Below are 25976 nucleotides of genomic sequence, written 5' to 3' on the forward strand. Positions count from 1 at the left end.
CAAAAAAGGAAAATAAAAAATTAGCAATGACCCTGAGGATCATTGAGGAAAAAAACAAAAAAAAAAACAGGGGTAACAGAGGTCAGATCTACAGTTGCTTTTATGTTTTTGCGGTACAAGTTGAAATTTACATTCACATTTAGATGGACTCCACATTGGGCGCCACTTGGTTCAAAAATGTGAATGATTTTCAGAACATAAATTAAAAATCAAACTAAAATTAAATTGATGTTCACACTTAGTTTTTTTAGTTTGAGTCCCACGTTGGGCGCCATTCATGGTTTATGGAAAATGTGAATGATTGGAGCAAAATAAAAGATACACAAATTATTAGGTGCTTTGGCATGAGACGGCAGCTGCATGATGGAACAAGTTGAAATTTACATTCACTTTTAGTTGGACCCCACGTTGGGCGCCACTTTGCTAAAAAATGTGAATGTCTACCAAAACAGAAATTAGAAATCAAACTAAAGTGAAATAGAAAATTTACATTTACATCCCCCAAAACCAGAGGAGTTTTTAGTTTTAGCCCCACGTTGGGCGCCATTCTTGGTTTATGGCAAATGTGAATGATTGGAGCAAAATAAAAAATAAACACAAATTATTAGGTGCTTTGGCATGAGTCGGCTGCTGCATGATGGTGACAAAAATTAATCAGAGGAGAGTGTAAAACAAAATTATTTTGGGAATTACATACAAATGGATGAAGATTCGTAACATTTGTCTATATGAATTCGAGCTTATCAATGTTGCTAATGATCATCTCTTCAGGAACCGTGACGAGGAATGATTATCGTTTGATTATTTGCTATTTTCAAATATTTCCTTCACAGTCAATGCTATCAATACTAAATACAGAATGTGTTGTAAACTTTATTATATGATATATAAATTCTATATAAATTTTCTGCATATTTTTGTTGGGCAGTTTAGAATAAAAAAACATTGTGAAGAAAAGAAAAAAACTGAAAATGGGGGTAATTCCAAATGGAAACTTCACGTGAATTTTGTCTCTCTGCCGTTTCAATTTAACGGGGAAAGTGAGAAAACTCACGCGGAGTTATCTTTCAGTATAACCCCCAATAATATGAAGAGAAATGTTCCTTTCTTAGCGTGTCAAGTTTTGTAAACAAAATTTGAAATTGAAAGAAAAATAAAAAATAAAACCTGACTTGGAGGAAGAGGAGAGTGCCTAAGAGTGAGTTTTGAGTGAGACGGTATGCCGTGTTTACAATCAGCCTTTTTGGATGTGAATTAGCCGTGAGTTTTATCCCTCCGATGTTTTAACTTAACCGAGAGAAAGAGAGAGTGTGAAAATCCACGGGGAATTTATGTTCAGCGTAACCCCGAATATCTGCTATCAAATATTCAATATTTTTATATAGCTTCTTGATGAGTCAAACATTTTAAAACCAAAGTGTTCAACTTTCGAAAAAAAAACTACGGTAGCACTGAATATTATACGTTACAAAACATTTGTTATTTTGTGACATAATCCCACAATAAATTGCACTTCACAAATGGGACACAAAAAGTATGAAAAACAAAAATTCCAAAACGTGTTAAAATTTCAAATATATTGGTTATGACTCCCTACCAACCAAAAAAAAAGAACACAACACATATTTCTAAGAAACGTGCAAATTTGACAAACAACAATGTTACGATCCTTATTTGGAACGAAGAACACACAGTCAAACACATTGCAGACGATTATGGGGCTCTTTAGGGTGAATAATTTATTTAGGTGTTTTGAAAGAAAAAAAAAAAATAACCGACAATATTTTTCAAAGTGATTCATTGGAAACCATAATTACCAGACAAACACAAAACAGACACACTCATACTTGAGCAAATGGCCCCTCTTCATAGTGGGCATTTGCAAGTAGAGGGGGGAGCAAACAAGTGGCAATTTTATTTTATTTTTCTACCTTGAAATGAATTCAAATTCCCATCAACGCTACGTTAATTAAATGCAATGTGCTGTTGAATAAAACACTTGCAAAAAATTATGAATAAATACAAAAACAATATTTAAATGGCTGAAAAGTCGGCAAATTACTGTAGGTAGTCACTTGAGAGTATTTAAGTACTGCTATTTTTAGGTTAGGTAAAAATTAAATATGATATGTGTATGCCCACCTCCTTATCTTTTAATGAAGAAACAAACCTCAAATAGAAGTGACGAATATCGAGTCACTTGATTGAATTTTCAAATGCTCCGACAGCTACTCACTCACAAACAGACAGTGGTTCTTAAGTATTGTACTGAATGTATATTTTTAGTTATGATCAATAATTAAGCGAATTCATTGGTATAAAAAAAAACATTGAAGTAGTAACACAATTTTCTTCAAAGAAATGAAGATCCAAAATCTGACAAAGTCATAAGGACATTTCAAACAACAAAAGTTTTTTATGCGTCTGAGCCGCCTTCGGCCTAATGAAGTGTATTTGGCTGTGTATATAACACTTTTGATGCGTATCGTCCTTTAGAAAACCTTTGTCTTCATTGCATATAAGACCTTTAGAATGCATTCCTTCCTTAAGGACTTTGTATAGAATAACTTCTTCTGGCTAAAGAATACATCCTCTGCTCTGTAGAAGACCTTTAAATGGCGATTCAGCCCTTTACAAGGCCTTTTTAGGATCTATAGAAGACAATTAGAGGATCTTTTGGTATAAAGAACGCCTTATTAAAGTTTTGCATAGAGCAGACTAAACCATTTAAAGGCCTTCTTCCTATTGAAGACCGTTGAAGAATCTTCTACATAAAAATATGGTGTCATCTCTCTACAGAGGACATTTATGTTTTTGCGGCACAAGTTGAAATTTACATTCCCATTTAGGTGGACCCCACGTTGGGCGCCACTTTGTTAAAAAACGTGAATGATTTCCAGAACAAAAATTAAAAATCAAACTAAAATGAAATTGATATTCACACTCACATCACCCAAATCAGAGAATTAGATTTTTTTTTAGTATGATTCCCACGTTGGGCGCCATTCATGGTTTATAGAAAATGTGAATGATTGTAGCAAAATAAAAAATACACAAATTATTAGGTGCTTTGGCATGAGACGGCAGCTGCATGATGGAACTTTGCTAAAAAATGTGAATGTATACCAAAACAGAAATTAGAAATCAAACTAATAGTACGTTTATATATAACCGGATTTAACAAACCCACTGGGTTTTAAATGTCAATTCCATTACATATACGTCAAACAAATCCTGATAATGAAGGTTAACCTCCCAAAAAGTTCTAATATAAACAGCATATAAAATGAAATTGAAATTTACATCTCCCAAACCACAGGTGTTTTTAGTTTCAGACCCACGTTGGGCGCCATTCTTGGTTTATGGCAAATGTGAATGACTGGACAAAATAAAAAATACACAAATTATTAGGTGCTTTGGCATGAGTCAGCTGCTGCATGATGGTGACAAAAATTAATCAGAAGAAAGTGTAAAACAAAATTATTTTGGGAATTACATACAAATGGATGGAGATTCGCAAAACGTAACATTTGTCTATATAAATTCGAGCTTATTTCGGTTACACAAGGAGCTTATCAATGTTGCTAATGATCTTCTATTCAGGAATCGTGACGAGGAAAGATTTTCGTTTGATTATTTGCTATTTTCAATTATTTCCTTCACACTCAATGGTATCAATACTAAATACAGAATGTGTTGTAAACTTTATTATATGATATATAAATACTATATAAATTTTCTGCACATTTTTGTTGGGCAGTTTGCATAAAAAAACATTATGAAGAAAAGAAAAGAACTGATTGACTGATCATTGGTAAAAAAAAAACAAAACATTGAAGTAGTAACACAATTTTCTTCAAAGAAATGAAGATCCAAAATCTAACGATGTAATAAGGACATTTCAAACAACAAAAGTTTTTTATGGGTCTGAGCCGCCTTCGGCCTAATGAAGTGTATTTGGCTGTATATATAACACTTTTGAGGCGTTTTTTGCTTTTCTTCTTTGCATATAAAACCTTTAGAATGCCTTCCTTCCTTAAGGACTTTGTATAGAATAACTTCTTCTGGCTAAATAATGCCGCCTCTGCTCTATAGAAGACCTTGAAATGGTCATTCAGCTCTTTACAAGACCTTTTTAGGATCTATAGAAGACCATTAGAGGATCTTTTGGTATAAAGAACACCTTATTAAAGTTTTGCATAGGGCGGACTATACCATTACAGACCTTCTCCTATTGAAGACAGTTGAAGAATCTTCTACATAAAAATACGGTGTCATCTCTATACAGAGGACATTCATATTTTTCGGTACAAGTTGAAATTTACATTCACATTTATATGGACCCCACGTTGGGCGCCACTTTGTTCAAAAATGTGCATGATTTCCAGAACATAAATTAAAAATCAAACTAAAATGAAGCTGATGTTCACACTTACATCCCCCAAATTAGAGAATTCGTTTTTTTTTAGTTTGAGTCCCACGTTGGGCGCCATTCATGGTTTATGGAAAATGTGAATGATTGGAGCAAAATAAAAAATACACAGATTATTAGGTGCTTTGGCATAAGACGCCAGCTGCATGATGGTACAAGTTGAAATTTACATTCACATTTAGATGGACCCCACGTTGGGCGCCACTTCGCTAAAAAATGTGAATGTCTACCAAAACAGAAATTAGAAATCAAACTAAAATGAAATTGAAATTTACATCTCCCAAACCACAGGTGTTTTTAGTTTTAGACCCACGTTGGGCGCCATTCTTGGTTTAAGGCAAATGTGAATGATTGGAGCAAAATAAAAAATACACAAATTATTAGGTGCTTTGGCATGAGTCGGCTGCTGCATGATGGTGACAAAAATTAATCAGAAGAGAGTGTAAAACAAAATTATTTTGGGAATTACATAACAAATGGATGGAGATTCGCAAAACGTAACATTTGTCTATATGAATTCGAGCTTATTTCGGTTACACAAGGAGCTTATCAATGTTGATAATGATCTTCTCTTCAGGAACCGTGACGAGGAAAGATTTTCGTTTGATTACTTGCTATTTTCAATTATTTCCTTCACAGTCAATGGTATCAATACTAAATACAGAATGTGTTGTAAAATTTATTATATGATATATAAATACTATATAAATTTTCTGCATATTTTTGTTGGGCAGTTTACATAAAAAAACATTATGAAGGAAAGAAAAGAACTGATTGACTGATCATTGGTAAAAAAAAACATTGAAGTAGTAACACAATTTTATTAAAAGAGATGAATATCCAAAACCTGACGAAGTCATAAGGACATTTCAAACAACAAAAGTTTTTTATGCTTCTGAGCCGCATTCGGCGTAATGAAGTGTATTTTTCTGTGTATATAACACTTTTGAGGCGTATCTGGCTTTAGAAGACCTTTGTCTTCTTTGCTTATAAGACCTTTAGAATGCATTCCGTCCTTAAGGACATTGTATAGAATAACTTCTGTCTATAGAAGACCATTAGAGGATCTTTTGGTATAAAGAACACCTTATTAAAGTTTTGCATAGAGCGGACTAAACCATTTGAAGACCTTCTTCCTATTCAAGACCGTTGAAGAATCTTCTACATAAAAAATACGGTGACATCTCTCTACAGAGGACATTTAAATTGTTGGGCTATTCTTATAGTTTTATGGAAAGTTGAGATGCATACCAAGCAAAATAAATTGGAAGTAGTGCAATGTAGACTAGTTCTTTCACGGCATGTTTTTATGCAGTTCAAACGGAGTCGTGAAAAAGGCACTCTTCCTCACATTTTAACCGCATTTGGATGCAATCCAAAGAATCACATCCATTTGTCACATTTTAACAACATCCGGAGGCAGTTCAACGGAGTCGTGAAAAAGGCACTCCAATTCCTCACAATTTAACAGCATCCGGATGCAGTGCAAACGGAGTCGTGAAAAAGGCACTCCGTTCACTACATTTTATTAGCAGTTGTTACATGTACATAAATCAGTTTGTACATCTCTACAGGCAGCGGAATACATTTCCAAAAAGAGATAATCGTGTTAACATTTCCAAACATTTGTTAATACAAACTAAATAATATTTAATTTGTGCACATTTTTCCGGTAACTCACGAAAAGAAAATTTCCCAATGCAGTGCTGTTGGAGTACATGTCGAAATCTTAACTGGTGATGGGAAGACAATATCACCATTTAGCAGATGAAGCAAAAGCACTTAAGCTTGGATTAAATGAAGAGCGGAGGAAACACACATGTTTGCGATTGAATTCAATAGAGAATTTTCATAATTTGTGTTAATTTAATAAAGTTATTAATATTTTTGTTTTACACAAATAATAAATGCATTTTATTTTGTTATTCAAAACACGTGCTCTAGACTGCCTCCTATTCTACCCCAAAGGGTCAGTTAAAATGCAATGCCAAAGGGTCAGTTAAAATGCAGTGCCAAAGGTTCAGTTAAAATGCAATGCCAAAGGGTCAGTTAAAATGTTGTGCAATGGAGTGCCACTTTCCGGGATCACTCCCTTCTAAAAATCATGAGTGAAAATGCATTATTTGATGCACTTCCAAATCACGTGTACATATCATTCAACTGCCTCTTTGGAGGCAAACTTTTCGTTGGGTATCTTTCCCTTTAGAGTTGAGTAGTTCCATAACTGAGCTGTTCGAAATATTTTTCGTTTATATAATATAAATTTCGCGTGAGTTTTTTTCACTTTCTCCCTTAAGTTGATACCGCGGAAAGGCACCATAGTTAATTGCATTCTCTTTTAAAGACTAAAGTAGGCATTTTTTTGGGTATTCTGCTCTTTACAAGATATGTTATATCTATAGAACACACACCTATAAGGCTATTTTGATCTGTAGAAAAACGTAAATACGTTTTCATTCAAAATCAATGCAAGTTTGAAAATTGTCATATTTCGTTTGCCCTCCTCACACATCTTATTTTTTCTCTCCTGCTTTACAATATAATTAAAAACTTTTTTTAAAAGTCTAACAGGTGGTTAGCTGCGACGCCGGGGGAGATTATTGCATATCTAACATGTATTTAGATAGTAATCGTGTTGTCTATTCTATTTCCGATGTCTAAAGTTCAAGGTGTCTTGTCATCTATTAAAATGTACGAAGTACAAATCATTTCAAGTATTACACACGATAGACACTACTCTTTAATACGACAACAACGATCACACACAACGAACGCAGTCAACAAACAACAAAAGGCTTAGGAAAATATAAAGAAACACAACAACAACAAGCCAAAAAAAACTTTTAATAAAAAGTTTTATTTTATATCTAATAACCCGTCTCGTGTCTTATTATTTTCTTCAACATTTTTGCTGTCAATTGTAGGCACCACTTTGTTGTTATTACTTTTCTTCATTACCCTCCCCCCCAACCTGCCAGCCAGCCTCTTTCGAACTTTCTGCCCCTTATTGAAGTAATAATAACTTTGCGTGTATAGTAGAGTAGCAGGCTCTATGTGCGCTGGGTTGTAAAAAACAAAAAATAAATTAATATCATCATGACTTTCAAGTGTTTTTTTGTTGTTGTTTTTGTTTTCATTCGAGACGAAAAGCAATGAATAATAAAAAATGCTATTAATCCCATGTTTGAATGCCACTTCTCCTTAAATGTAGAGATGCTTAAATTATTTATTAGAAATCGTGAAGTTATTTTCAAGGCTAATGTGTAAACATATCATCTGTCAAATTTCATATTTTTCTAAACATTTTTTTTTCTTAAATTAGCTTTTGAATTGTAATTGCAGCAGCACATGTTCGTTTTTGTTTCATACGATAGCCGTTGTTACACTACACACATAACATGCAATGCTGTTAAGGGGAGTACACACCATCAGTCAAAACTGACAGTCAACGAACTTTTGCTACAATTTTCTGGCAAATAAAAACTTTTGTTTAGGTAATAATGATTGATATACAATATGTAAAGTATTATTTAGAGATTAGGAAAGTAATTATTCAGCTAGACTTTGACATTAACAAAATAGACCTCGATGACTGTCAGTTTTGTTGGCCGGTGTGTACTATGCTTTAGTTTTTTTCTGTTATCGATAACACATCATGCAATCGACATCATGTATCAACATGAAAGGATGAGAGGCCTATTTTACACATTGTTTACATTTTAAGTTGGTGTAAATGAGATTCTCAGAGAGAGGCATAGAGAAATGCATGGATGTTTTTGCAAGTTATTTTGTCATATAACAATTATACTCCGGAAGTTTCCTGCAATCTTTACAATATTTTATGAAATGATTGGAAAAAATTATTTTATTAATGCAATAACTTCTTTTCTAGACATTTGAAGATTTGTTTGCAGGTTTTTGTAGTTTCATTGATATAATTTCAAATTCATTGCAAGTCATAAAAAATTATGATTCTAAAAGGCGATGGCCAATCAAATTAACCATCATAAATTTGTATGAGAAGGTAACATAAGCTCTCATAAATGTTATATGGATGACAAATGAAAATTGGAGAGCATGAAGTGGTCATAAAATGAAGGTAAATAAATAACGCAACATGGATATTTTTCTTAAACGACAGCTAGAAAATACAAAGGTAGTTAAGCATTGCCTAACGCCCTGTGCAATGAAGCCCATGAGAGAATAAACGTTTGGGCCATTTTTACACTTTTGAGCGTTGATGCCGAAAAGTTTAATTATTTCTTGAATATTTATTTCAGTATTCCTTGTCATGTAAGAAAAGAAAATAAACCAATAATTATAAACTTTTTGATCTTTTGAAAAACTTTAGCGCAAGTGTCAACTTGATGTCGTCGTCTGCCTAGAAAACCCTCTAGAAAAATGTCCAAGCCAAGAACAAAAAGTTTCTTTTTTGCCATTCGTATTAAGTCTAATGTACGTCGTCCGTCCATAACAAAGAACAACAACTTACACTACAAGTTGTCTGGTCTTTCTGTGCTTCCAGCTGACAGCAGAAAGAAGTCAGTAGTCAGTCGTCTCATGTTAAGAGTCATTAATTTTCTAGTTTCTGTATGTGCCGTCGTGTCGTGGTGGTGGTGGTTTGTTTGCCGGGGAATGTGGTTTTGTTAAAACGGAAAAGCAAACAAGCATTTTTGTTGTATTTCTTGTTCTTCTAATACTTGTGACATACTTTCTCAGTAATCTTTACCAACTTAGTATGTAAAAATATGTGTAAAAACTAAATGTTTGTATGTATGTCCACATATAGGTATTTTATACTATTTTTAGAGAGAAGACAAAAGTTATGTCTGTTAGATGACTTCTAACAAAAATATATGCAAGAATGTTGTCAATGTGCATATTTTTGCTACTTCTTCTTTTGTTTTATTCTTTGGAAGTATCTTCACATCTTACACGCCTGATTATAACTATCATTTGAGTGAAAAAGTCCGTGTTTAAAGATCATGAATCTAATAAGAAAATATTTCTCACGAAGATCTCATTAGGGACTAGGTAAGTCTGAACTGGAATCTATATATTTCTATATTCTTGTCTTGGTCGGTTCCGAGTTTACTTTACCTATTTGTCGAATATTCGTCGAATTACCAGTTTGTTTTTGACCCGTTGCTTTAAAACTGTAAAACCTCCAAAATCAAGTAAAATCTATGAGTAAAATCGAAAATAGATCACAAGATAATCGATTAAGCGATTTTCCATCTAGTCAAAACTCGACTTCGACTCTTGATTACAAAAAGACAATTAATCGAATGTTGACTTACCTATCCCTACTTTACGCAATATTCTCAATTCTGTCCTCAAAGCCTTGACGACCTCTCGCTATGAACTTTGTTTTGTCGATAGCATGGACTAGCCTAACTTCTTCAGCTTTACGTAGGGATAGGTAATGAAAAGCAATAATCGATTTTTCGATTTTGGTCAAAAACAAAAAATGCGATATTTCGGTCTGACGATTAAATCAGTTGTCCTAAAATTCGACTTTCGACTTTTTGATAACGCCAGAAGATCGATTATTCGTCGAATTTCGAGTTTGCTTTTGATCCTTTGTCCAAATTTAAGTAAAATCTATGAGTGAAATCGAAAAGTTCACTTTGGAAGATATTTTGAGCCTCTATAACTCTCTTGCAATTATTGTTCGTCACTGACTCAACATTCTAGGTATTTGCAATTGATTGTCTTTTGTATTCATCGCAGTTTTTTTTAATTTTTGAAGAGATTTTAATCTTCTCGTGCATATTGTCTCTCTCTCTCATAAATAATGTCTACCGCCACCACACAGAAAAAATTGTAGCTATTTGATAAAAAAAAATGCAAAGATTCAATCGAAAATATATCGATTTTCCGGCGATAAAAAAATTGTCATATTGACAAATTCGATAAAACTATTTGATCACAAAGTAAGAATACAACTGATAAAATATTTCACATATTGACAAAAATATTTATCAATATATTCCGCATATTCCATTTTATCAGTTCAATATAAAAAATCTATAAATATTTTAGTCAATATGTGAAATATTTTATCAGTTGTATTTTTACTTTGTGATTAAATAATTTTATCGAGTTTCGTCAATATGATAATTTTTTTATCGCCGGATTTTTTTCTGTGTATTGTCTCTCTAATAATTAACTTAATTATCTGCTCCATCCTTGGCCTATCTTTATGCAGTCAACTCATCTCGTTCGGTTGCAGCTTAAAGACGGGCCCTCTCCGAACTATTAAAAGCTGCATTAATCTTCTAATTTGACCTCAAAATAGCCTCATCTCTTCTGTCTACCGCGCATATTTGCTCAGATTTGAAGACCCCTTGTCTGTTTTTCTCTTTATCGCCCCTCTTCATTGTCGCATTCTGACTCAGCATTCTAGGGATTTGTCATATGGTCTGTCTGCATAACTCTTTCGTTTGTCTAATGCCACCAGTTTATTATCTTCATCATCGTTGACCGATCGTTGTGCCGTCAACTCATCTCATTCGCATTTGGTTTCAGTTGAACGACGGGCCCTTGAGATGGGTTGTTATTGAGTGTCACGATCGTGACACGCGCCCTCTTTAAACTCTTAAGTTTCAGTTAATCTTCTCACTTTTGCCCCAAAGCAATGTCTTATATACTGTTCTTTAGTTGATTTTTTCGATTTTGGTCATAAACAAAAAAGGCGATATTTCGATCTGGCGATTAAATCAGTTGTCCTAAAATACGAATTTCGATTTTTGGATAACCGTAGAAAATCGAATATTCGTCGAATTACCAGTTTGTTTTTGACCCGTTGCTTTAAAACTGTAAAACCACCAAAATCAAGTAAAATCTATGAGGAAAATCGAAAATAGATCACAAGATAATCGATTAAGCGATTTTCCATCTAGTAAAAACTCGACTTCGACTCTTGATTACTAAAAAGACAATTAATCGAATGTTGACTTACCTATCCCTACTTTACGCAATCTTCTCAATTCTGTCCTCAAAGCCTTGACGACCTCTCGCTATGCACTTTGTTTTGTCGATAGTATGGACTATCCTAACTTCTTCAGCTTTACGCAAGGGATAGGTAATGAAAAGCAATAATCGATTTTTCGACTTTTTGAGTTTGGTCAAAAACAAAAAATGCGATTTTTCGGTCTGGCGATTAATTCAGTTGTCGTAAAATTCGACTTTCGACTTTTTGAAGAGCCAGAAAATCGATTACTCGTGGAATTTCGAGTTTGCTTTTGATCCTTTGTCCAAATTTAAATAAAATCTATGAGTGAAAAAGGCAACAAAAAGACAATTAATCGAAGGTCGACTTACCTATCCCTACTTTACGCAAGGCATTGTTGAGCCGTTCTTTTAGGTTAATGGAATTTTGGGAGGCATCTTATTTCTCCTTTTGAATGATATCATGGCGTCCTCTAGAGTTGTGTAGTTCAGAAACGAGAACTAGTTCAAAAGAAATACTCCTTACAATGAACTAAGAAACAAGAAAGATCGATTCCCTCCGGAAACGAACTAGTCCAAAAGAACTACTCCGTACAATGAACTAATGGAACTATATCCAGATCTTTCGTCTTAATAATTCTTATCGTCAATCTTTCTCGTTTGTCGTTTCATTCATTTTCCTTTTGAGAAAAGAAACAAGAACGATCGATCCCCTCCGGGAACGAGCTTGCTCAACACTAGCGTCTTTCGTCGTCGTTGCATTTTCTTTTTAGCTGTCCGTTACCGCGGCCTTGCGTTCCATTCTCTGACAATCCAATTCACGTTGAAGCTCCTCCACATCTTTGTCAACATGGAATTTTCTTTTTGACTCCACATCCTTAACATTGAGGATATCTAATCATTTCAAAGTGAGCGTTGACTTTAGTTTCAAGGCTAATCTTGACATATTTTGTCCTTAATTTAGCCAATCTTCGTTAAGAGTTACACTATGCAACAAAATGGAGGTGAAAGTCTGGAGAAAAGATAATTCCTTTTGGGGATGGATGTCCTTGGTGAGTATATTAAGAACCCCGAAGGACAGATCCGCCGTGAGCCGAACTTCCGCATTATGGCGTGATTAAGTTTTTGCTAGGGACCCTGTAAGGCATCTGAAATTAGCGTTATATCTTTGTTAACTGTGGTTTTAGCTTATTTTCGAGATGACATTTCTTTAGTCAAATCGAATGAGGATTATTTTCGTAGAGCACTTCGACCTTCTAACTCGCTTCCTTCAATGTCCTTTTCGTCCTTTATTTTAAGAGCCGCTATGAAAGTACAAGATGACGTTTTTCAGCTTTGAAATGTTCTGCCAAAATGTCGCTCAGAAAATGTTAGGTTCGCCTCTTATTGACAACTAACGATTTTGTCGCGTTTTCACGGTCGTTTCGTGCATTTACCCTGTTTTTGTTCAGAAAAAGACTATATTTTGTCTTTGTATATTCGTTACAGAACATGCAAAAACACAAAACACATTTTTTTCTGAGCAAACAGGGGTAAATGTCAAAAATGACTATGAAAACGCTTCAAAATCGATTAGTTGTCAATGAGAGCCGTACCTAAAATTTTCTGAGCGACATTTTTGCAGAACCTAAAATTTTCTGAGCGACATTTTTGCAGAACATTTCGAAGCTGAAAAACGTAAAGGACGAAAAGGACATTGAAGGAGGAGAGTTAGAAGGTCGAAGTGCTCTACGAAAATAATCCTCATTCGATTTGACTGAAGAAATGTCATCTCATAAATAAGCTAAAACCACAGCTAACAAAGATATAACGCTAATTTCAGATGCCTTACAGGGTCTCTAGCAAAAACTTCATCACGCAATTGTGAGTATAACAAAGGACATCCATCCCCACCACGGTGGCACCCAATCTCTTCAATAGCACTGTTGATGAATCCGAGAATTCTTTCTTTTTGAGAGGTCCACCACGAAATTTCGTTTTAATATTCTATGAGAAAAAACTTTTGGAATTCTATAAGGAAAACTTTCTGGTCTCTTCATGATACTCTTCAGACAGGGTTTCATTTATCTCGTCAATCGCCCAGTTTACGGACGAATCGAAGAAGTCTCTCTTTTTGAGAAGGCCTCCTGGTCATTGATGTCCAAAATAAATGAGAGAGAATTCATGGGAAGGTAATGTCCCTTTGTTAAACAACGGCTGACATAGCTCTCATTTGAATTCGTTATTCTCTGTTGTTACGACAACGTGCAGGCGTTGACATCAATGCTCCTGGTCCACCATGAGATCAGATTTTCATCTTCTATGAGCAAATCTTTTGCATTATATAAGGAAAACATTCTGCTCTTTTCATGACTCTTTCATTAACCTCTTCAATCGCCCAGTTGATGAATCAAGAAATTTCTCTATTTGGGAAGACCTTCACGAGATTTCGTTTTCAGATTTTGATCTTCTATGAGAAAATCTTTTGGCATTATATAAGGAAAACATTCTGTTCTCTTCATGATACTCTTTTATTTACCTCTTTAATCGCCCAGTTGATGAATCCAAAAAATTTCTCTATTTGGGAAGACCTCCACGAGATTTCGTTTTGATATTCTCTGAGAAAAGCTTTTGGCATTCTCTAAGGAAAACTTTCTGCTCTTCCATACGAATATGCGAAGATAAATTCTTTGAGAAAACCTTTCGGACTTTCTGGTCTTTTATGATAAGATCTTCTAGTCCTCTGTATAGACTTTTTGTTCTTCAATGAGAAAACCTTATGATCAGTTCTTCTAGAAGATTATCTTCTATGAGGATGAGTACGCCTTCTAGATGAATATCGCTGATATTCTATGAAAACATCTTCTGGTCTTCCATGAGAAGACCTTAGGCGCATTTTAGGAGAATAAACTCTGTCAGGAAGAACTTCAGGCCTTCTGTGAGAATACCTAAACAACTCTGTTTTTATTTGATATGCTTTTTGGTCATCTATGAGAAGATTTTGTAGACTTTGTGGAACACTCTTTGTTTCTATCCGATGAACTTTGAAGCTAATTTGACCAAAATTTATCGATTTATTAAAAAATACTGTATCTCTGTGAAAAACATTCCTAGTCGTCCATGGCAAAGTTTTCTGGCCCTTTCTAGGAAAATAATTGGCCGATTATGGATAGCAACGTTTACCTATATATTTAATTTTAAAAATGTATAAATTTCAATTGGAAATTTCTATTATTAAATTTGTTGTCGGCAAAGTTGGGTTGCCATCCATAATCGACCCCTAATTTTTGATCTGCTATGAAAACTTTTTCTGACCATCTATAAGTTGGCCTTTTGAGCTTTTAAAACTGTTTAGTTTTTTATATATGAGAACATCTCGTGGTCTTCTGATAAAAGGCCCTTTGGTTCTTCTGAATTAATAATCGTCTTGGATCATTTTATAAATTGGTTTCGTAGCATTCATATCTGTGGTTCCAGAAATCCCCTTATTTAGTAAGCCTCGTATGGCCTTTTAAACATATTTATAAATATAAGATATTTTACGAATCACTGGTGCCTTTCATAATATTCCAAGTAATTTACAAATTCTTGCATATTCTATACATATTCTTCAAAATTCAAAATATGGCCTAAAAATAATTTAAATAAAATCCACATTAGTGCCCAACAGCTAGTCTTTTTGCCTTCTCTGATGAATGGAGAATTCGAAGTATCTACTAGTTCTGTGTTTAATAGCCGCTTTTAATTTTTTGTTTACTTTTTTTCAACACAACCCAGAGAGACGTCATTGTATCGTGTTTGTAGACATTTTGATGAGATGATGATGATGGTGTACAATGACTTTTAGTTAGTTACCAAGATCACATGTCACCCACCATACATCAAACATTGCATGACACAGACAGAAGAAGATACACAAAGCAGAAGACACGACAACATGATCCAGTCATTCATTCTTGGAGACAAAACCAACAAAAAACTTGTCAACTACTTGTTGGGGAGGAGAGGAGTCTAGGTCTGTCGTCATCATCTTGGCACAAACAATGGCGAATGATGTTCAGCTGGTTGGTGCTGGTCATCATCAACCAAGTCTATCCCCTCAAACAAAAAAAGAAAAAATATACAAAATAACCGGTCCAATGTGGTTGTTGCGGGTTTAGTTGGCTGTGTTGCTGCGAGAAAGCTTCACAAAACAAGTGTTTAATTTTTTTTATTTTGTTTGTTTATTTGTTTTGTAACCAGTTTTACAAATCTTGTAGGCTATGCTCCCCACCCAAAGATGATTTATTTCGTTTGTGCTTTAGATTCTTGTTTTCTCATCACATGTTGAGCGGCTACATTTTTTGTTGGTTTTGGAATATTTATGCTTTGGAATAAGAAACAAGATGAGGAGCTCGGCTTCCCGTTCTTCTTTTTTTTTTTTGTTCTATTACTAAAAAAAAAACAAATTGTGTCAACCTCTTTTCCTTGATGCAACAAGTCTTGGTGACAGTTGAAATGGCTCCCTCATAAGCAACTCTGTTTTTAATGGAATTTGCCATAATTTATGTGTTGTGCAGTTATTGTTCTCCCCCTCATTCTCTCTCTGCCTTCTCCATAACAAAAATGGAAGATTTTCCAATAATGATTTATAACAATGACATACTTTCCCCCATATGATGATGATTATGAACATCATAATTGATTCCACATAGAGGAAGTTATGAAAATTATTTTCTTTAGTTTTGAATTTTAGAAAAATGTTATAAAGAATCAGTAAATGGGGGCAATAATAAATATTTCCCTAGGAAAATAATTTGGGGGTTATTCTGAAAGTATATTCCAAGTGAGTTTTCTCACTTTCTCCTTAAACTTTAAATGGCAGAGAGACATTATTCACGGGGAATTTACGTCAGAATAACCCCCTTTATGGAAATAGAAAATTGGAATCGGGGAACAAATTCCTCATGGATTTTTTATTCGTAAATGCTCTGAAAATATGTACCACAGCTTCTCTTATCTGTGGGAAGATAATCCCAGATTAAAGTAAAAAAGTTTCAGTCGGGTTTGCCGACAGAGATATACCCTTAGCATGTGTGAATTGAAATTCCTATTTCAAAAATTTTGCGGAGGAGGTAGCAGAAGGGATGGACCGACATTCCATTTTGAAAGTGGGTATTATTGTGGGAGTCATTTCTTTTGATAGATAGCGCGCCCACCCGTCATTTCAGTTGGTTGCCGTATAATTTAGAGCTTTTGGACCATTATACCAGGCCAGAGATTGAGATTTCGTGTTACCAAAAGACACAGATTAAACGCTTTTGAGTGGTCAAGTAGTACAAGAAAACATGTCTTGTTATTGTCGATCTCACAGGATTCAGAGACGACCAGTGGGGCAGTTAAACAGCTCTGATGATCAGCACGGAACCCAGATTGGATACGAGGACTGCCATTGGAAAGTTTGACAATTTTTAGCCTTAACGTACTCAGGACAGATATACCATGATTAACGTGGGTACCTACTTCCGGTCTAACCCAACGGTGTTCCCACAACATGGACTGGTTATATGCGACCAATCAGCGCGCCCCTTGCACCGTAGTGAGTTACCAATTGTGTTCAAGTGTTTGGCCATGTTCACCGAAACCCATCTAAAATGCATGTGTTTCTATGGCTCTGATAGCCGGGTGCAATGCAACTCCACATTCAAGCCGGAGACTCTACCCGCGATTTTGGTACAACAACCACAGCCACCACGATACTCCCACAAGGGGACCGACACCAACTACCAGACTAGATCAACAGATCTAGGGGCAACTGGTACCCTTGGTCCCAGAATTATGTCTCTGGTACGACCTCGTAACCAAGAACACTACTACCGGTAGGTCCCCGACACTCGATAACAAACGAAGGGTCGTGCAAGATCGCCACGTTATATACCGTCCTTGGGCAATTCTTCCACCAACTAACATTTGATATTGCATGAACACATGTAGGGACAGGTAAGTCGACTTGCGTCTCTGCCGATAAATTTCGTGCAGTAAAACACGGCTCTCCGGTAGTTGTATTTGTCCTTCCTTAGCCTGGCCCTTTTTGACTTTGTTGAGGGGGACAAGGGGGAGGCCGTCGTCGTTTTCTCCTCCATAACCTCTTCAACCAAAGCATCTTGCCTACATAAGGAAGGTTTGTCGGAACCGACCGACACTTCATCCCCTGAGGGAGCAGGATACCCAACCGCAAGGTTTGAGCTCTCCAAGGCACATGAGAGAACTTCTTTGAACGATTGAGACGGGATAATTGTGATATCCATCTCATCGTCCTCCCAACTCTCCCAGTCCCATGGAGGGGGGCTCTCCTGGCTGAGTAGGAGGGTCTCGCTATCCTTCTGGATATCGAGCAACTCCCTGCTCTGCTGGTTGATGGCGTCACTTACTACGTCGAGCGTCTTGTTGTCGTCCCCGCCCAGGAATTGGGTCGTACTAGCACAAGGTGCATCATTGTCCGGGTTAATTGCATTGGTCGATACCGAGGGTGAATTTGAATTGGGGGGTTTAAAGTTTTTAAAATTTGTATCCATGAGAAAAAGGAGTTAATGGGGGAGATGAGGACAATCATGGCATAGCCCTCCACTACCAAGACTAGGGCTGAAATACTCGCTGAGTATGGGCACATATCAAGCGAGGCTCCGTTCTAATATAGTTGGTACCCTAACTGCAAACCTTGGGAACACCGATGAGCACGAGGTCGCATAACACCCCGGTGTTAGGGGATCTCACCATTACTTTGGTAGGAGATCGCTACCAAATATGTGTCACTCAGTCCAGAGATGCACTATGAGTTTCTAGTGCACTGTGTTGGTGCGTGACAGAGAGTGGATAACCTTTGGTCGATCACAGCCTCCCAGTACAACACTACAAGAAGTTAAATGAGAGGATTGTGACGTCTAGGCCCCGCATCGCGCCAAGATTGTTATCCCCGGCGGGGCTACTATACGGCTTGAGGAACATAGGACGGTTAATTCTAAGTGGTACACTACAATTTGTTTGCGAACATGAGAAGACGAATCATTGCGCACCACCCACGACAATACGAGCTTTCGCACATCGATTCAAACCACCGCCTTTTTGACCGGACAAAACGTGGAATTGACTTGGAACCCAGTGTCTTCATTTGATTCCCGCACATCAAGAAAAAAAGGCGTGGGTAACGAATACAAGATTCTGAGGTCTTGTCATTTCCCAATGCCGATATCGCGAATAACATTCCACTTTGTCTTTGAGTCGAGGGCAGAACTAGACCGGAAGTAGTGTTAGGTTTTTTGCGGACCTGATACTTCAGAGATATTTAAATGCTATGTTTCCAGAGAGTTCGGTGATCATCAATGTCGAACAGTTAGTTTTGAGTGAATGGCCAGAGAAGTCCAGTGGGGCAGTTAAACATCTGTGAACAGCACGGATTCCAGATTGGATTTTAATGAGTTAAAATTCACGGTAGAAGTATTCAATAAGCTGTTCTACGAGCAAGGCGATAGGCTTCATGAATCTCAGGAGTTTTGTGTCTTATATGAAATTTTATGGTGATCGGTTAACGTTAACCCGTGCCAACCTAGCGATCTTTGTTTCCATAGTAATTTGTATGGGGCCAAAGGAGCATTTTCACCAAATTTCTCTAATGTCACAATTATGGTCCGATCGATGAAAAAACGATCGGACCATAATTGTCCGATTTCTATAAAAATTTTTGGGAACAAATTTCCTTTACCGACTGTTTGCATTTTTTTTTTTTCAAAAATCGTTTAATAGGCTGTCTTCGGCCGGGAATTTGAGACTTTCTCCTATGTACAGAAGCCAATCTCTGGAATGGGAACAACATTTTCTTTTAAATTAAAATTTTTCGCTAAGTAGCCGGCCTTTAAACAATGGAATTTTCGGAACTTCAGAGGCCCATATCTCGGGAAATATACATTTCCCCAACAAAAATTATACAGCGTTGGAATAAGCATAAAAAACACTATCTGTGGTAATTTGTTCATATTTTTCCGAATACTGTCGGTAAAGGAATGATATGCCGTCGTCTTCACAAAGTAATGAGAAAAAGCCACTTCGCAGAAAATATTTCTTAGGTAATGGAATCGCTGCCATCCTAGGCCAGGCAACATCAAATTTTCAATGGTGGCAAAATACCCCTCAGTAATGTTAGCGACATTTCCTGAGTATTTATTTCAGCCATGCAAAACCCCTCTACAAGTGGTGTCAATAGACACGCCGTTCGCACTCGGCGATAAACAGTAAGTCCCATATCATTGAGCTAATATGAATCGGGGTGCACTCCTTGATATGAGAGAAGTCTCCCTTGTGCCTTCTGGGATGGATGTTTGTGGAACAATTATAATGAAATCGCTGCTGTGCTCTTAATAGGAATAAATCTTAGATTTTAGTGGTGACATGAATAAAAATTCCGTGCGGAATTTGCTGCCTTTCCCCAATTTCACAATTTTGTATTTCCGTATTTATGTCCAAAAAGGGAATATTCTTGTTCTGTTTGCACGTTTTAAAATATTGATTTTAAAATAATATCACAGTTTTAAATTATTTTCTGTGCGGATAAATTCCGAGGGAAATATTTATGATTGCCCTGATATTGTTTTTATGAAAGTATTCCCCTTCGATACATAATTCATTTATTAAAGGCATAATATAGAGATTGATTAAAAATTAAATTATTTCACACAAAATTTCATTATATAGAATAATTTCCATTTCGATGATTTTATGATGATGATTTTTAAGGAGTGATATATTTATCCAAATTTCACTTCAACTAAAATTGCCCTTCATTAAAATTGGGTTCTTTTCTTGAAACGATATTTTTTCTTTAAAAAACTTGTATTTTATTTTCATTTAAATGGTGTTTTTAAGAAGAAGTGATCGACAAATGTATCCAAGATCTCAAATAAAATTTCTCTTGTCCGAAGAAAAACACATTAATTGTTTTTTTAATTAGAAAATATGTTTTTTCTCCTTCAAAGAAATTGCATTTATTTCACTGACAAACAGTTTACACAAATGTTTTTAAACTTCAAGTAGATAGAGAGGGGTCCATAATTAAAATTAGTTCAATTAAAAAAAAAAAACAAATTGTGGTTATCAAAGTCCAACAGTCTTCAATTATTATTATATTTTTTTATTTCAATATCTCTCACCCGATACTGGTTTTAAATAATAAAATTTAATTTTTAACAATTCTTGTTCTATTTAAAAAAACCAAATAGGTATTTTTTCCAAATCACATGAGCAAATTTCTCATATTTTTTTTTATTAAAAAATAACTTTTCACACACACCTTTTTTCTTATATTAATAAAAAACACACATAAAATTATGCGTAATTTAATATTTTTTGTGGTTTATTTCACACTTTAAGGGAAACTTAGAAAGGAAACCCCGCGTTCAAAGAAGACGAAAAATGCGCAAAACAGGCACGACGACGACGAAAAAAGAAACAAATTCCAATGGAATGAATTGTAGTGAACACCGCCCGATTTGTGTTTTTTCAGTTCCGTTTTCCGCTTTTTTTTTTTTTTTTGCTTCTCACAATTTGGTGATCTGCGTGTTTGCCGTTGTCAACGATCGTACGCGAAAGCGAGTTCTCTGCCAACTAAATGGCAATAATTTTTTTGTGAACTGAAATTCAAAGTTACTGACTGACTGCCGCCGCTATTTTTGTTGTGTGACTTCACTGGGTGAGTATCTGCTGACTGCAGCTGCGCCAGTGACTCTGTCAACACGACGACGTTTGACTCTTACGACTCTGATGGTGGTGGTAGTTAAGTTAACGATAAGTAGAAGACTAGAATTGTTGTTGTCGTTGGTTGTTTCCACAGTTGCCTATATGGTTAAGTCAGTGTTGACAATTTAGTGGTTTCTTTTTAAAAAATAGGCGAGTTTTGAGTTCACCAAGATATCAAATTTAGAATATAATATCCATTTCAAGATTTTAATAATCGAGATTTTGTTTGGTAAATATCGGGGTCACTTTTTCGTGTTTAGCTCATTGAGAACGATAGAAATCATCATCATAAAAATCAGAGACCCCAAAATACACTTGTATAGTCTCCAGATTTAAACCAATGGATGGATATTCTAAAAATATGTACATTGTTGGAGCAACCATATATGTTGCGTCATTATGGTGTTCGATACAAAATATATTGCTGTTGCAACAATATATATCTTTACACATTTACCTTATTTTGCTGAATATGCATGCTTCAAAAACATTTCTTCTATCGTTGTAGCCACAATTCGGCTAAAATTTTCATCATGAGTTTTATTTGTACCGAAAACAACTGGCACAACACGGCATAAGGACATCGGGAAGCTATATCCTCCATCCAGAATGAGTTGAATGAAGTAGTAATAAGCCGCATGAAGAATAATAAAACCACAAATGCTGATGGTATTACTTTCCGATTCGAAACGAGGCAAGAGGAACTCATTAGAGCATGAGTATCCAATTCATATTGGTAAATCAAAGTAACAGATTGGTTGGAAATCTACTTTTCGGTTTATGGACAAATGTTCTGAATTGGACCACTTAAGCTTGGACAGATAAAAAAAGCGTACATTAACCCTTTGAACCTCGAATTTTTTTCCGTAGAGATAAAAATATTTTTCATATTTATTATGATTAGTAGTCGCAAAAAAAAAGTCCTCTGCGAAAAAAATCTTATCAATTCCTCGTGGTTCGGGAGTTACCAAATGTGGCCAACATTGGGCCATTGTGGTTATAAAAATTAACAAAGTTTGTTTCTTAAGTCTTTGTATTACCGTTATATTTTTATTATTCATGATGTGGAAAAGCATAAACTGATGAGTTTGTTTAATTCTAGAGGAAAATTGATGGAAATGGAATGGAAAATTGGTCTTTATCAATCATATTTAGTTCACAAATTAGCCATTTTTGACGTATATGGTGGTGTTAATATAATTTGAAACGCTCATATTGACATTTTTCAGAGAAGGAGCGTTTGAAAAATATTTTCTATTTTCTATGCAGACTCTAAACCTGATAATATTGCTCTTCATCCAATACATAAAATTATCATCATCGATATTTGAACAGATATCTTGCAAATCCCTAATATATAAAATGTATATTCTACCAAAAAATGTGTCAACTTCCTCTTAATTCAAGTCCAATCTTCCAATAATGATATAATGTAACCACTTTATTGCCACAATGGCCCACAGGCAACTTTCAAATTTCAAAAAATTATAACTACTGATTGGAACTGTAAATTGTTTGTTTTTTTTTATTTTATTAGGTCAACAACAACAGATTTTTCACACAATATTGGGCACCACCAAAACCACACTGTGATACAACTGTTCTTTAACATATTAAGACTTTAAAAGTTCGTGAACTGAGCTTCTCGAAGTATTGCATGCATAAAAATACATAATTGTTGAGGTAATAGTCCGTGATTGAAGATTTCTTCGAGAGAATCCGGTGCATAGAACAGGACGTCGTAGATTGAATTAAGTCAGCAGCATTTGGGGTGTAGACAAAGAAACCTTGATAACCTATTAAAAAGCAGGTCGGCAGGTCTGTGTTATGGCGACCTGAGAATTGTAACTGCAATGGGGGTGCCTCCTACTGACACACAATCATGGGTCCGGATTGGACGAAGATTTTTAAGAACAACAACATGTCGATACAGTACCTGCTTGGGTGTTATTGCCATGAGCATACCTGCCACAATCTGTTGGACCCCAGCAAAAATTCGGATTCGTTAGTCATTACGTAACCCATTACAAAGTAATGTAAACAAGCTTCTTTTCGCATTACAAGTAATCTGTAAAGTAATGGGTTACTTCTTAAAAAATTTACAAGGCAAACCTACTTAATTTACTCCTCACTAAGTAATGAGGACGGTGGCACAGTGTGACTATAAATCCTAGGGTTGTGTGTTCAACGCTCATCGTCGGCACGCGAGTTTTTATACCCTCCACCATAGGATGGGGGTATATTAAGTTTGTCACTACGTTTGTAACTACTCGAAATAATCATTGTAGACCCCACAAACTATATATATTCTTGATCAACGTACAATTCTACATCGATATAGCCATGTCCGTCCGTCTGTCCGTCTGTGGAAATCACTCTAGCGACCGAACGGATTGACGTGGGTGGATGACATTTTGGGAAAATCTATTATATGTACGTAGGACTTTTGGTATTGAAAGCGGGCTATGTAAGTCCACGCTTTCGTATAGCCCCCATACAAAATGACGCGTGACGCGTCGTCGTTTTAAGGAATTTTTAAGATATTTGTCCCATTTTACCACCGAATTCCAGAGGCTAAAAACATTCCTACCAAAGTTGGTTTATATAGGTCCACGTTTTGGTATAGTCCCCATATAACGCCCCATATAAAGTACGCGTCATTTTAATATATTTTGAATGTATTAGTCCCATTTGACAACAGAATCGGTTGTAACTTTGTATTTTGCATTTCCAGAGGCTAAGAAACATTTCTACCATAAAATGTTTATATAGGTCCACGTTTTGATATAGCCCCCATAGGACGATATCTCCCGATTTTCGGCATTTTGAAGGATTTGGCCTCATTATCACACCGAGATGGCTGAAATTTGGTATTTAGTCTTCGTTTGGGGTATAAAACTTTCCCCCAGAAATTCGTAGGTATAGGTCCACGCCATCATATAGCCCCCATAGAACACTACCTTCCGATTTTCGGTATTTTGAAAGTTGTGGCCACATTAATCCACCGAAAAGGCTGAAATTTGTGGTGGAGGGTATAAAAAGTTCGGCCCGACCGAACTTAACGCTTTTCCTACTTGTTGTTAATTAAAAAATAACAATTCGTGGTGCACATGTGCACTGCACATTTAAGTTCTTAAGCAACCCTTAATATTCGTATGCGTGGCACAGTGTGTAGAGTCTTTGGCTAGAAATCAGAGGGTTCGTGGGTTCATTTCGGGCAGACAGCGAAATAAAATAAAGTAAAATAAAAGTAAGAATTGTGATGAAATTAAAAACAAATTCTCTACATCAACTGTTCTAAAAATAGAATTTTTTCACCTTACTTTTCAACTTCTAGTGGCCACATAATAACTATTTATTCTAGTGGTTATAAAATAACTAGAAACTGAGTGCGGCATGCCCTTGTTAAAATAATGGGGAAGAAAGGGGGTTTGTGAGTAGTTACGGCTGCCAAAAATCCCTTACAAAACCCATGATTTTGGGAGGACTTTTGTGGCGAAGCAACCATTGAATTTTTAGTTTTCATTTGTTGAAAATAGTTTACACACTTTTTGTTTTTTAAAAAAATAATTTTTTCAGTCTCATCAGAACCTTCACTCGTAATTTTGTTTTCAACAATAAATATTCATTAAAATTCTTTTTTTAAAAACAGACGCGTTTTTAATAAATATTAGTGCTTTCCGCACTTTTTTTGCTGGGACTGGCTTCCACCACCCAGACACAGCTAGAGGCAGAGAGATAGGTCCAAAGGTAGAAATGAGAATCTCCAGAGCTACGAGCAGACTGAGGTGGTGATGACTAGCGTGGGTACCTGCCCGGGTTGATTACAGGCGACCAACCAACGACCCTTGCACCATAGTGAGGTACCAATTGTGTCCCAAGAGTTTGGTCCTGTTCAAGACCTTGGTTTGGAACACCATCCAACGCTCCTGTCTTTCTATGGCTCAGACAGCCGGTTGCATTGCAACTCCACATTCAAGCCGAAGACTCTCCCTGCGATTTGGGTACAACCACAGCCACCACGATACTCCCACAAGGGGGGCGACACCAACTACCAGACTAGGTCATTAGACCTAGGGGCAACTTGTACCCGTGGACCCAGAATTAAGGGGTCGATTTTGCATTACCACTAAACTTGAGTTGGGTTGTCAATTGTCAGCACAACTGAGATGAAATGTTCTATCATTGGTTTCCACCCAACTGGGTTGTCGATAAACGTGTTATCGATCAGTGTTTTTTCAAACTTGTGAACTCTATATTAATACAAAAGCCACAATTCGCCAAAAAAAAACTATTTTAAAATAATAAGTTCAGTGGATTTTTTTTTTTTTTGATGATTAAGAAAATGTACAGGACATTGCATCCCTTAGAAGATATTTGAGAGACAAGTCGAATCCATTGGAATTGCCATCAGCATTGTAAGTTGATGCTCATGTTGGAATGATCTGTATAATCAGTAAATTATTTTAGGTTTAAGGAGTATTTTCGATTGCCAAAGGATGCTGTAGATTATTTTGTGGAAACGTTAAAAGATGACTTCAAAGTAAGTTACAGATCAACAGCAATACCCCCACTTTTAAAAGTGTACGCTGCGTTGAGATTTTTTGCGGAGGGAAATTTCCAAAAGTCCCATGGCAATGATTACAACAATTGCGTTGCTCAGTCTACATTGTCGAAGCTATTGAAGGAAGTTGTCCACTTGATAGAGGACAAATTGTGCCAAAATTGGATCGATTCGAAATTGTCGGAGGAGGAAAAAAGACAAAAGAAAAATATTTCAAACTGTTGTTTTATGGCCTGTTTCTCTAAGACGATTCGAATTCAAATTCGTTCGAATTACTACCAA

The 25976-nt window shown here is 35.8% G+C and overlaps 2 protein-coding genes across 8 annotated transcripts in view; both read right to left on the reverse strand.

Annotated features, from left to right (window-relative positions):
- Moe (moesin) overlaps window positions 1-25976 on the reverse strand; it is a 134838-nt gene that overhangs the window by 87038 nt on the left and 21824 nt on the right. Inside the window, exon 1 of one of the 2 annotated variants that reach the window (XM_073974379.1) lies at window positions 20685-21000. The exons of the other annotated variant lie outside the window; for it this stretch is intronic. The gene's annotated coding sequence lies outside the window, so the exon portion shown is untranslated. Of the gene's footprint in view, window positions 1-20684; window positions 21001-25976 lie in introns of those variants that run through there. 2 annotated transcript variants of the gene reach the window in all.
- vtd (RAD21 cohesin complex component verthandi) overlaps window positions 1-25976 on the reverse strand; it is an 80126-nt gene that overhangs the window by 2901 nt on the left and 51249 nt on the right. The window contains exon 1 of one of the 6 annotated variants that reach the window (XM_073974376.1): window positions 20685-20825. The exons of the other annotated variants lie outside the window; for them this stretch is intronic. The gene's annotated coding sequence lies outside the window, so the exon portion shown is untranslated. Of the gene's footprint in view, window positions 1-20684; window positions 20826-25976 lie in introns of those variants that run through there. 6 annotated transcript variants of the gene reach the window in all.

This window comes from Musca autumnalis, unplaced genomic scaffold (assembly GCF_047663935.1).
Source record: "Musca autumnalis isolate F117 unplaced genomic scaffold, ASM4766393v1 scaffold_3, whole genome shotgun sequence".
Lineage (NCBI taxonomy): Eukaryota > Metazoa > Arthropoda > Insecta > Diptera > Muscidae > Musca > Musca autumnalis.